This window comes from Schistocerca piceifrons, chromosome X (assembly GCF_021461385.2).
Source record: "Schistocerca piceifrons isolate TAMUIC-IGC-003096 chromosome X, iqSchPice1.1, whole genome shotgun sequence".
NCBI lineage: Eukaryota > Metazoa > Arthropoda > Insecta > Orthoptera > Acrididae > Schistocerca > Schistocerca piceifrons.
In genome coordinates this window covers 340,655,295-340,667,315 of record NC_060149.1, presented here as the reverse complement: position 1 = coordinate 340,667,315, position 12,021 = coordinate 340,655,295, and the positions used below count along the sequence as shown (strand labels likewise).

The window sequence follows — 12,021 nt, the reverse complement described above, 5'->3', positions numbered from 1 at the left end:
ACCAGTACTGAACCTTGCTTTCGTTTTGGGAAATCCAGTATTAATTGCGTGTGGGTTCCCACTGATCTAATGTTCTAGATCACTGGTTCCTAACCAGTGGTCCACGGTACACAATTATTGTCCGCGAAAGACTTCAAATTTCAGCCTTTTTATTCGTTTTAAATTATTATTTCCTTGTTACTCCTGTGGTGTAGCCAGAAGGCTAAGCGTGGATGGCCGGGGTGAGCGCAAGTTGAAAGGTAACAAACTCGTAAGATTATAAGAATTCAGAGGAGAGGCTGAGTCGTTTCTAGCGGAAAAAAAATGAAAGACTTACTAGAGGATTTTTCTGAGTTGACATCTCGGATGCATTAGGTTTATCTTATGGACACTTTTGCACATTTGAATAAGCCGAACTTGCAATTGTCAGTTTCGGGAAAGAGACGTTAAAAGGTGCAGCAAATATATTTGTATTTGAAGATAAACATTATGCCTTTAATTGCAAACATCAAATATGGATACGTAAAACTGACGAAAATAATTTTTCTGCATTTCCAACATCAGAAGCGCTCACTGATGATAAAAGTTTGACACCATGATAGAAACGGTAAGAACGCATTTGAACGTGTATCTCTAGAGCAGCTTGGATGTAAAAGGGCAGTTTCATGGACTGAAATTCGAGAAATTGCCTTGTGCTATCTAATGGTTTTATCCTAAACTTCTTTATGTGAACAAGGATTTCCTGCATTTCTGGTAATTAAAAACAAATCCATAGAAAGTAAGAGGTAAAAAGCTGTAGCTTTGAGCAATAATGTTTGCTCTGCGATTGCGGAACTTGAACAGAAGATGCAAGCTCAAAAATCACATTGATGCAAACCGAATCTAATTTTCCACTAAAATGTCATACTTTCTATTATAATATTACCGTTAATGAATATTACTTTTGAGTTCAACTAATGTGTTAAAAGTTTTGATTAACGTTTATTTTTGGAATGATACAGTTTATTTTTCTTGAACGTTGTGATCACTGCTAACAAAAAACAAATAAAAGTGCTCCCTGGACAAAAAGCGAATGCGAACCACTGACATAAATACAACTCGTCAACCTAAAATCCGGTGCTTTACAACACGCCTTCCATCGTCAACAAACTTAAGACTAAGACTACCAGTTCCTCGAAGATGCCAATAACATGCTACAAAGGTACTGTGGATCCTATAGGGTGACAATTATTGAACTGTATGAAAAAAAACGTAAATTAGTTACAAACTACGGCGTGCACACACTTTATTCAACATGCAAACGTCACTACCGGTATTCGGATGTAGGTTACGATATCTTCGATATGGCTGCCATCCTTGGCGATGATGTGGTGCAGACGAATAGCAAAATTCTGCATGACCCGCTGAAGTGTTGGAATATCGATGCTGTCGATGACCTCCTGAATGGCTGTTTTCAGCTGGGCAATGGTTTTTGTGTTATTGCTGTATACCTTGGCTTTGATATAGCCACACAAAAAGAAATCACATATGTTCAGATCCTGAGAATATGGTGGCTAATCGAGGCCCATGCCAGTGGCCTCTGGTTATCCCAGAGCCAGAATACAATCTCCAGTAAATATGCGTCCCCCAGCCTAATCTTCATTCCATTTTTAGTCGTCGCCTTACGGGCTCAAATTTCAGGGCTCCATCACGCTTTCAACACGGAAAGTTTTATAACCAAAAGAGCTTATTTTGATCGTGGAGGAGAAAACTGTTCCGTTAACGAACTAGAATACTTAAATGGTTGTAGATCACCAAGTGTGGGCCAATTAAAATGAACTCGCATCTATTTGTCAGATTTTTGAGTCCTAATCTTATGTTTCGCATCTGTCTTAGCAACACGCGGTAACTTAATAAGGCCGTAGCTTTGTGGCTGTAGTAAATTATGCACGAATATTAATATTTGTCCTTAGAAAGAACTAATTAATACTCTTCAAACTTTTCCATCGTTTACATTAAGGCTAAGACGCCCGCGATTGTATTTTCAACTCAGTCTAAAGTATTTTACTTCGTCAGTCACTCTTTGATGAATTTTCTTGAACTATGCATTTCTTCAAAATCTGTTAACGTATTTTCCACAAATAACCCATTATGTGTAGGAGAATCACAAGGCTGTGCACTTGACAGCTTGAAATATTTTTGTTTTCTGAGACAAAAATTTGATGATAACTTTGTTTTACTTAAATGATAGGAAACGATAGCGGCTACTCTCAAGAAATAATTTTCAAAACTAGTACAAGTAAGTCTCTTAAGTAGGGACGGGGAAGAAGCGCGCGAGGCATCATCAATCACCTGATAAAACGCTTTCTCTCCGGTTCCATCTGTCAGAAGCTTCACCGGCTTTCAGCTCGCGAGGACCGTGAAAAGCGTTCATTGTTCTAACGAGCTTCTCATTTCTTCTTTTCAGGTGAAGCAAGGACTGTGAGTGCCAGGTTCCAGCAACGGTATGTACAATAATACGCGCGCTGCTCTAGAAAAAATTCCAAGGTAACAGTACTGTTATCGTCTACTCATATTCCACAGACAACTGCTAAATGCGTGGCATAGAGTCTTCTGCACTCTTACTAACCACTTCCTTACTCTTTCATTCTCCGCGAGCTCAAAGATTTGCTTCCACAGGCGACTTTGCGTTGATGATGTGACAAACTTGACCGCAGTGTTATTGTGAATGTTTGACAAATATTGATTCCCTGGTCAGACAAGTAGCTTTACGTTATAGGAGAACAGTCTTATCTTCTTCTCTTTAGAGTCTTCACGGGCGATCAGTTATCGTATATGACCTCTCAAGTACCGAAATGGATAACACACTAAGCTCATGTTAGAAAGGAGTGGTACTCATTTCCTCACATACTGATTTACGTTCGTCGTGCAGTGTTGGGCCCTCTTGTGGAAATACGGCCTCCACAATATTCTGATACTTTATTGTGCAATTTCCTATGGTCAGAAATCTACAGGACAGTCCTACGGTACAGCAGCTACTTGTAGTTCATCGACTGCACCAACTTCACATATGCGTTCATATCTAGTATCATGTCAGTTATTTGACTGTTGCACCTGCTAGCATCACAGGATGGCCGTTGGCACCTTATAATAGCATCATCGTAATAGGTACAAACATATCTCACACTATTCCACAGAAGTTCCCACATTCAGCGACCAATCTTGTATCATTCACTGGCTGTAATATTAATTACTAATAATTTTCATGGTTTCTCATTCGAATTTGCGTTGAGTCACAACAATATAAAAAAATTAATTTTAAAATTTTTCTCGAAAATTGACATTTATAATCATACTAAGCAACGAATACAAGAAGAAATTGGCGAAAATTAAACAATCCATTTTTTAAAAACTGTGGTTTCACTTTGGAAGCACTGGGACTTCAGTTTTTAACCACCGATCATTTCATGAGATATATTTGAGAGCAATTCCTCATTTTTTCTAGACGCAGTCCCACATCTTGAAGCTTCCATGCACTCATAACGTCTAAAGCAAATTACAGTCCCAAATAACAAGCAAAACTGGACCTAAAATTTCATAAACGTATGTCAAAAGTAAGTACCGCTCTAGTGGTTTCATTTCTAAACCACTCATAACAGTAGTAGTACAAACTCACATTTACGTTACAATAACTTTAGACATACTTACGTTCACTGTCAGTGATCTCCTCAGTACGATCACTATAAATAAAAAAACATACGTGTCTCCGCGCCGACTGTTGCTTTGAACGCTATAACTGACTGCTAAAATGCACTACATTCATAGAAGTACCTCGGTGTAGTACTAGATGTCTCCGTCCTTCAATAGCATCTTTGGTTTCATGCGAAATGTACTGGTACTTAAAAAATTAATAAAATCGCGGTTTCAGGCAGAAACCACTGGTACTCAAAGGATTAAGGCACATTCTTATACTGATCATAGAGGAATATAGGAAGATTAGAATTCAGTGAGTACAAATTCAAAATGGATAAGGAAGATAACAGAGTGCAGCCTTACACCTGTGTCCACTATAACACAGGATCTTGTCAGCTCAACAGGGTCGCTTGCTTCCTGACCATCAAAGGTTCTACTGTCCCTTTTGAGAAAGGGTTAGTGTTTCTGTTGAGGAATCACAGGATGCAGGACCGTGACGTCCGCACTGTGGGTGCGATCACCCACTAATATGGTCCCAACTGGGAGATAATAGGCGGAAAGCGGTTGAAAAACAGCGGTTGAAGGGCAGAGGAGGAAAGGTGCTACGGCAAGCGCCGTGGAAAGAAAAAAACCTCTACGAAAATCTGGACGGAAAGTCTGGTGGATTTATGATACCAGCAGTAAAAGTTTATGCGTGGGTATAAGGAAATGTTAGTAGTGAGTAAGTTATCGTTGTTGCAGGATGTCGATGGTGTCTCTGCACGGCTTAAGGTTCTTCGTTCCAATAACACTCGGAGTTCGTCATAAGAGATGTCAATTTGATCATAAAATCGACCTTTCGATATATAATGTCGTGCGGGTTTTGTTTACGTTTACGTGTCAAAAAATGGCTCTGAGCACTATGGGACTCAACTGCTGAGGTCATTAGTCCCCTAGAACTTAGAACTAGTTGAACCTAACTAACCTAAAGACATCACAAACATCCATGCCCGAGGCAGGATTCGAACCTGCGACCGTAGCGGTCTTGCGGCTCCAGACTGCAGCGCCTTTAACCGCACGGCCACTTCGGCCGGCCACGTTTACGTGTGTTTGACTGCTCTGTCGTTGCTGGTTTGTGGGCTGTAAGAGCGCAGCTCGCGGTGTCAATTAGATATGCAATAATACAGGGATTCGTCGATATTGCGTTGTATGTGTACTTCGTATAAGCTTGCCATAGGTGATGAAGTACCCATATAGTTATGCTTCGACTCGTGAAAGGGATTACTCGAACGTCTTGTGTGTGTGTGTGTGTGTTTGTGTGTGTGTGTGTGTGTGTGTGTGTTTGGTGCTTAGGGCGCTCAACCGCGAGTCCAACATCTTCAGCTCCTGTGCAGTCGACTGGCGAGTTTCTTTAATACTTCCACAATCAGTCAGAGTGATTCCACTAACGTGGTGTTGACAGTTCCTGACAGCCTTACCAGGGCACTTCTCTGTGCTCGCCAGACGCACTCGGTGGACCCATGCACTGTCTGCAAAACGGACCACAGACGCAAAGAGCGCACAACGGTAAGTTCTCAGTGTGTGTAATGGTACCCTGAAGTGTGTTATGTTGAGTCTGGCCAGCTTGTGCATGATCTTGGCAGCCGCATCAGTCCTAGTTCTGATGTGTTCGTCAAAGGACAGTCGTTCGTCGAGTTACACACAGAGATATCTTGTTTTCCGTTGTCTGTGTATGCTAATGTCGTGCAGTTTTATGGTCGAATTACTTTTTAGTGGTTGTATGCTAAACGACGAAGACGTATATTTTTTTTTTGTGAATGTTAAAATTGCGAATAATAAGTGATTCTCTACACATGTAGCAATTCATTGCAATCCGAATGGATCCGAAGCATTGTACAGTCCTTCTAAATTCCTGGACCTCCGGTAATATTTACGCTTTCAATTTCCGTCTGCGGACGCAAATATTTCGGTCCTTCCGAGTGGGATTGTGATGGACTCGGAGAAGTAACGTGCAGCGGCAGCCATCCATCGGCGGAACGGCAGCGACGAGTTCCAGCGAAGCAGCACGGAGACGCAGCCAGCATCGACACGACGCATCAATAAGCTAAATACCCGGTCTTGCTAGCTGTTACCTGCCAACGCCAGCTCTCCATGATGGACGAACTTTTAAGAAAGAAACTTTTTTACTCTAAGCTCGGTGGCGAAAGCAATCCCCACGCGGTTGTTACTGTTTGGAAACGAATTCGATATAGCAGGGAAATCGAACACTTACGATATTACTGCCAGACTAGAACAGTTGCCAAAATTTGCCGAGAAGTATGAAGTCGTGCAGTCACAGCTGGAATTTTTCGAAGACTTAGACACACACGTGCTGAATACTGAGAAACCTTCGAAAATACGGTGTTCGTGGTTTCTAAAAAAACGAGAGCAATTCAGATGAATCACGTCAACGCAGGTGACAAGGTTTTTCTCAGATGTTAGGTTCGCCTTGAGTGAGTGAAACGTTGCACATTAGAAAACTTTCGTCATTTAGCTGTGATGTAACACAATTGATGCATTTTTACGATCCTGTGTAAATCTCGTCATGAGGAATTAAAGGACATTGCTAAGTATCATCTACATCTACATACATACTCCGAAGCCACCGTATTTTTTGTGATGGAGGGTACCCTAGACCACTAATAGCCATTTCCTTTCCTGTTCCACTCGCAAATAAATTGAGGGAAAAACGATTATCTATATGCCTCTGTACGAGCCCTAATCTCTGTAATCTTATCTTCATGGTCTTTGCGCAAAATGTACGTTGGCGGCAGCAGAATCGTGCTGCAATCAATCTCAAAAGTCGGTTCTCTAAATTTTCTCAATACTGCTCCTCAAAAAGAAAGTCACCATCCCTCAAGTGATTCCCATTGGAGTTCCCGAAGCATCTCCGTAATATCTGCGTGTCGTTTGAACCTACCGGTTACAAATCTAGCAGCCCGCTTCTGAATTGCATCGATCCTTAGCTAAGTTCATTAACTGGTAAAGCTCGCAATGTAATTTCTCATCTTCCGGTGAATAATACTAACTTTATGGTAGCTTTTGATTTTGTCTGTAACAGATACAACAATCGTTGATGGATTTTAATCGTCACATTTAAAGGAACTGTTAACGCTACGTCAATGACAAAGGCATGTGCAAGTGATCTTCGTGCACTACTGATTGAGTCTTCAAGCAATGTGCATGCGTTAATGGCATTGCAGCCAGATGTTTCCTTGCAAGACATAATTACATCACAGCTCATTATAGAAAGAGTTGAACAGTGTATAAGACAGAGTCTGAAGCCAGTTTGAGTTCGAACAGTTTCCCAACATTCAAAGAACCTTGTGTCTTTCTCGAAAACCATTGCAAATAATTAGAAATCGTCAAGGCTGCAGTACCATCACGTCACGATGCATCTGGTAATAAACAATAAAAAGCCTCCAACGGCAAGCAGTTTGAGTAGTCGAGAGAGGTTTACACCGCTCCTAGTGCTGCATGTGTCATTTGCAACGACACTCACGCATAGCGCAAGTGAAGAAATTCATGCAAGCTGCATGTATCGAACGCATGCACAACAGCGTTTGGTGTGATCACAAGTCTTCCAACTGCAAATCCATTAGCTTACAACTTTTGGAGAACAACCCACACGTTGCTACACGCGGAATTAGAGCGCTCACAAGAAGAACAAGAAAGGATTGTCCAAGTGACTTGCAACAGGAGCACAACGACAAACATCAACAGGTAGATGGAGTTATTGTTCACCGGGTGTTGATTGTTTACCTTTCCCGAAGATAACTGACTGTTTGTCAGAACAGGTAATTGAGCCGAGTACATGGGATTTTCTGAATGTACATCTCGCTGATCTAGATTTTTGGTCACCTGGTAAGATCAAAGTGTTGCTAGAAGCAGTAGTTTGTTCGTACACTCAGAGGTCAAAGGCTATCTCCAGAGGAGCTGATCATCCAGTGCTTCAGGAGGCAGAACTAGGATGGATCATATCAGATCGGTATCAACGGCAGAGCACACCAGTTCGACACGGCGGCCTGTCGTCTTTTGCTTTGTAGAAACAGATACTGTCGTTGAAAAACGTTGTAATCTGGGAAATAGAAGAATTCCATCAAGCTATGACGACGAAAGAAGAGAAACAGTGCGAAGCACACTTAGTGTAACACATATCGAAAGATTCCACAGACAGATTTGGTGTACACCTTTTGGAGTCAGTCAGGTGACTCTTTCCACGCTGCAGCAAAACGCTTCTCTCAGACTGAACAAAGACTACCAAGAGAAACAGAGCTTGAGGAAAGCTATACTCAGATTTTATGGAAGCACGTATCTAAAATGGAGAAACTAGCTGATGTAACAGTGCGAAAATTGTCTCCTGCAGACCTTCAAGAAAACAACCTGTGGTGGTTGATACAAGCCTGGCTTAAAGAAGACAACACTTCATGGCCTGTGCTAGACATCTGCATCTCAGGAGGTGCCAAAAGAAGGAGCTCAAGTCCTCTGTCACATCTGCAGACCAAACCAAGACGAAGAAGGCATCGATTGTCACTTCATTCCCCCAGCATCAACTCATTTGGAAGATATGGAAAGCAGAGGTGAACTCCTTTAAGTACCACTTGCAGCGAACGATGGAAAACATGTGTCCAACAGTCGAAGAGCTGTCAATCCTTATTTATCAGATTGAGGCTTACTTGAACTCTCGTCCTCTCACACCACTGTCTGCGGCCCTGCTGATTCCGACGTCCTGATCCTAGATCAGTTCCTGACTGGAACTGCGATCACAAGTATCCCGCAGCCAGATCTAGGTACAACCAAACTGACCTTGCTCACGGTGGAAACTACAGCGCCGCGCGGGAATAGCCGAGCGGTCTCAGGCGCTACAGCATGGATTGTGCGGCTGATCCCGGCGGAGGTTCGAGTCCTTCCTCGGGCATGGGTGTGTGTGCTTGTCCTTAGGATAATTTAGGTTAAGTAGTGTGTAAGCTTAGGGACTGATGACCTTAGCAGTTAAGTCCCATAAGATATCTCACACTTTTTTTTTTTTTTTTTTTGAAACTACAGGAGCAAGGTTTCCAGATCTTTTGGCGACGCTAGTCATCTGGTTACCAACATCATCAGCAGTAGTGGGCCGAGTGGTCGGTCCCTAGTCAGACAGTGCAGCCTGACACATTTGCCAGAGTAAAGGAAGACAACCTGCCCACCAATATTCTTGAATCTGGCCTTCATTGAAGGAGTACAACATGAGTTGGACGGAATGGTGCGAGTGGCCAGTGTTCGCACTCTGCAGGGACTTTTGAAGGACCAATACGCAAGCTATGTCCTCTACCGAGTGTTGTGACACAAAAGTGAACAGTATATTCGTGTTTCTTATAGTGTATGTTTTCTTTCCTTTGTTCGGTATGTATCTTCCTCAGTACATTTCGTCATTTTTTGTGTTTTAGAGTATTTTTTGTTAAGGTGATTGTGATTTTCAGGTGCCAACTACAAACTCTATTGATAGAATAGCTAGTTGAAAGACGCAATGATGCGTGTTATTATTTGTATTACTATAAAAAGAAATTAATATTTTTTTGGCGGTCGGCATGTTCAGTCGCTACATTCTATCCAGTCACTGGAGACTGCTGCCCTGTCTGGAGTTATTTGTACCTGATGCCACTGGGGGACAATGGTTAGCAGGCCACCCGTTCAATGGTGCCTAACTGTGCATTCACCTCTGTGAGGGTGAGAACAGTGGTGAATGCAGTCTCGGTTGAGCGCCTGTCGTGTCTCATGGCCCGCGCGCCGTCTAAGCTAAACGGCGAAGATGTACTGTACATTTTGTTATCTGAATGTTAACTCAGTTGTGAACAATAAGTGCTTCTCTAACACATTATTCATTGCAATTCAAATGGATCCGAGTCATTATACAGTCCTTCAAATTTTTTGGCACTCCGGTAAAATTTACAGCTTACATTTACATCTGCAGTGGCAAACATGTAGAATACTGCCTGGACTGCGCACCGAAGGTGAAGCTCATGCGGTTGTAGCCGTTATCAGTAAGTTGTTTTCAGATAGTCCTATGTCATCTATCTTCTTCTATCTATCTTCTATGTATCTATAAATACATAAATTTAAGTTCTCTGGCCGGCCGGAGTGGCCGAGCGGTTCTAGGCCCTTCAGTCTGGAACCGCGCGACCGCTGCGATCGCAGGTTCGAATCCTGCCTCGGATATGGATGTGTGTGATTTCCTTAGGTTAGTTAGGTTTAAGTAGTTCTAGGTTCTAGGGGACTGATGACCTCAGAAGTTCAGTCCCATAGTGCTCAGAGCCATATGAACCATTTTTTAAGTTCTCTGTCACGATTCTGTCTGTATGTTTGGATAAATCTGAGGAATTGCTTTAGTGATTTTAAATTGTTTTCACCAATATATTGATCAGCTTATGAGAAATGTTTGTGTACATAATTTGTAAATATATCATGCAAACGAGCTGAACTATGTTGAATTTAAGTCTTCTGTCCTTGTAAAAGTGATGGCATTGTCGTCATGGCGATAAATTGCGGACCTCCCTGGAAACAGGGTAGGTTGCGCGGCCTAGTGCTGTCACGTGGCAAAGGGTGCCTCATACAGATGTTGTGTGGCAGAGAGTGTAGTGTACCACTGTTAACACTGCACAGGGTGCGCGCTATTGATGTTCTGTGCAAAGGACGTTTCGTACCACTGTTGTGTGGCATAGGGTGCTTCGTGGTGATGTTGCATGGTAAAGTGTGCTTCGTAACATGTTGCATGGCAAAGGGTGCTTCATAACATTTTGTGTGACGAAGGGAGCTTTGAACCGATGATATGTAACAGAGAACGCTTTGAAACTTCCTGGCAGATTAAAACTGTGTGCCCCACCGAGACTCGAACTCGGGACCTTTGCCTTTCGCGGGCAAGTGCAGAGTGAAAATCTCATTCTAGAGAACGCTTTGTACCAATGTTACACGGCAGAGGATGTTTTGTATCAATCTTGTGTGGCAGATTGTGGTTCATACCAACGCGGTATGACAGAAGGTGATTCGCACCAATGTTGCGTAGCGAAGGGTGCGTCTAACAACTTTAGCTGACAGAGGGTGCTGTGTAACGATGTTTCGTGTCAAAGGGAGCTCCACAAAAAAATGGTTCAAATGGCTCTGAGCACTATGGGACTTAACATCTGAGGTCATCAGTCCCCTAGAACTTAGAACTACTTAAACATAACTAACTTAACGACATCACACACATCCATGCCCGAGGCAGGATTCGAACCTGCGACCGTAGCGGTCGCGCGGTTCCAGACTGAAGCGCCTAGAACCGCTCGGCCACACTGGCCGGCGGGGGAGCTCCACACCAATGTTACATGAGAGAGTACTTCGTACCGATGTTGTCCTTTGTACCGATGTTGGGCCGACCTTTCTGACCGAGCGGTTCTAGGCGCGTCAGTCCGGAACCGCACTGCTGCTACGGTCACAGGTCCGAATCCTGTCTCGGGCTTGGATGTGTGTACTGTCCTTAGGTTAGTTAGGTTTAAATAGTTCTAAGTCTAGGGGACTGATGACCTCAGATGTTAAGTCCCATAGTGCTCAGAGCCATTCTAAACATTTTCGTACCGATGTTGTGCGATAGTGGGTGCTTCATATAAATGTTTTGTGGCAGACGGTGCATCCAGCTAATGTTTCGTGGCAGAGGGTGCTTTGTAGCAATTTTATGTCGGGAATTGCAGGAAAAGGTCACAGAACCTATAGCTGCGCCGAACTGACGCTGTAGTCGGGTGGACTGGGAGGTGTGGCTGCTCACAGCTCCCACTATTGCCTCTGGAAGTTACTCCAAACTCCAGTTAAATATGGAACATGTAACATTCGTACATCCTGAGGACTTTCCGGGGGTATGCTGTTTAAATCATTTAAGTTATCTAAAACTGATGATATTCAGTTAACCTAAAGTTGTTCTCTGAATTTTAATCATAACTCTACGCAAAGGCCCATCAACAAAATTACGGCTATACCAGACAAGTCGTCCAGCTGCAGATAATTAGTGCTAATCCTGTGAAGCTGGGGCGGGTCTCTATTTTGAATAGATAATAATGAACTGAATGTCCATTTCAGGATGGTTTATCGCGAAGGCTTACCCACATAACCATTCAGGTGATAACTGCTTTGTATCAAAGCTATTAGCATTGAAAATTCACTGTTTTCCCGTGTGAATTATTGGAGGCTCCCAACCTTGTTAAGTCATTCGGACAAAGTAGTAATATCTGCCACGTTTCAGAACATATGGCAGAGGACCTCCTGCTTATAAACGAGCCTAGTTGTAGTTGTGATCTTTATAATGCAATAAGAACCGTATCTGTTGGACCGCAAATGTTGCGATTG

General features: G+C 42.8%; 1 protein-coding gene across 8 annotated transcripts in view; it reads left to right on the top strand.

Annotated features, from left to right (window-relative positions):
- The window catches only part of LOC124721404 (protein O-linked-mannose beta-1,2-N-acetylglucosaminyltransferase 1-like), a 2,183,308-nt gene that overhangs the window by 1,377,201 nt on the left and 794,086 nt on the right, over window positions 1-12,021 (top strand). For all 8 annotated transcript variants that reach the window (XM_047246347.1, XM_047246348.1, XM_047246345.1 and 5 more), the window contains one exon: window positions 2,426-2,462. The gene's annotated coding sequence lies outside the window, so the exon portion shown is untranslated. The remainder of the gene's footprint in view (window positions 1-2,425; window positions 2,463-12,021) is intronic.